Source organism: Palaemon carinicauda, chromosome 10, assembly GCF_036898095.1.
Source record: "Palaemon carinicauda isolate YSFRI2023 chromosome 10, ASM3689809v2, whole genome shotgun sequence".
NCBI classification, from domain to species: domain Eukaryota; kingdom Metazoa; phylum Arthropoda; class Malacostraca; order Decapoda; family Palaemonidae; genus Palaemon; species Palaemon carinicauda.
The window spans coordinates 148,641,226-148,642,762 of NC_090734.1; positions in this window are offsets into that span (position 1 = coordinate 148,641,226).

Below are 1,537 nucleotides of genomic sequence, written 5' to 3' on the forward strand. Positions count from 1 at the left end.
TGTTGATATTAATAAAAATAAATCAAATAAAAAATAGAAAATTAAAACAAAATCAAATTTTATCACCCAGGAATGCTGGTATGAATAAAAATAAATTAAATTAAAAAATATGAAATTAAAAGTCTTGGTGGATAAAAAACTATAATCTATGAATGATGGTAGTAATAAAAATAAAGAAATAAAAAAAAAATTAAAATTAAAATTGGATAAAAATCTATCATCTAAGAATGTTAATATTAATAGAAATACAGATATAGAAAAATTTAAAATCAAAATTAAAATTAGATAAAAATCTATCATCTAAGAATGTTGGTATTAATAAAAATAAATCAAATTAAACAAATATGAAATTAAAATTGAATAAAATTATATAATTTAAGAATGTTGGTATTAATGAAAATAAAGGAAATAAAAAAATAGAAAATTAAAATTCGATAAAAAATCTATCATCTAAGAATATTGGTATTAATCAAAATAAATAAAAAAAATCGGAAATTAAAACTCAGTTGGGTGTAACACAATATATAAACGAATATATCTAAAATAAGAGATAATAGCAAAAAAAAAAAAAAAAAAAAATAAAGTATTGTGGGTAGAAAACTTACTATATAAACTAATTACACTTGACCCCCCCCCCCAAAAAAAAAAAAAAAAACTAACGCATTCAACTTACGATATCTAAAATTCCAATAGAAAAATTCCCGTTGAGTAGAAAACTTATTATATAAACTAATATCGCCAGAAGAAGAAGAAGAAGAAGAAGAAAAAAAAAATCATGCATTTGACTTACGATATCTCAGATTCCAATCAACTCTTCCTTAGCCTAAAACCTACTCCCAATCCATAAAGAAAAAAAAATATCTGGAGGCTATTCTAAACTTTTAAGAGATATATTGTGGACAGACGAACGAACAAACAGACTCGAGCGAAGAGATTCAACTTTCGTGGAACTTCGTAGAAAAAATTTCTAGAAACTTTTTTTTCGCTCTTTCTTATTCTCCATTTTCCATGAATGGGGGAAAAAGGAAAAACATTTTAAATTTCCATCTTATTCCGAGGATCGCTGAATGGACTTAATGAAAAAAAGAAACTGAAAAATAACATAGAACGATTAACAAAAGGACTTTAATTACCTCTTTATCTAAATTGAGGGAGGGAGAGGGTGGTTGAGAGTGAGAGGGAGAGGAAGAGGGAGAGGGGGTGAGTGGATTAGAGGATAGAGGGATGTTGCCTCATCCAAACAAAATCAAATTTCAATTGTTTTTCTTTTTTCGTAGAACTTACAACATTTGGAAATTATTAAGATGGCGTAACTCATTTTATTTGTCAAAGGAAAGAAATAAATTACTAGAAAAATAAACAGTCAGTTGTATTATTATTATTATTATTATTATTATTATTATTATTATTATTTTTATTATTATTAATATTACTATTATTATTATTATTATTATTATTATTATTATTATTATTATTATTATTATTATTATTATTATTATCATTATTATTATTAGAGGCAATAACCCTAGTTGGAAAA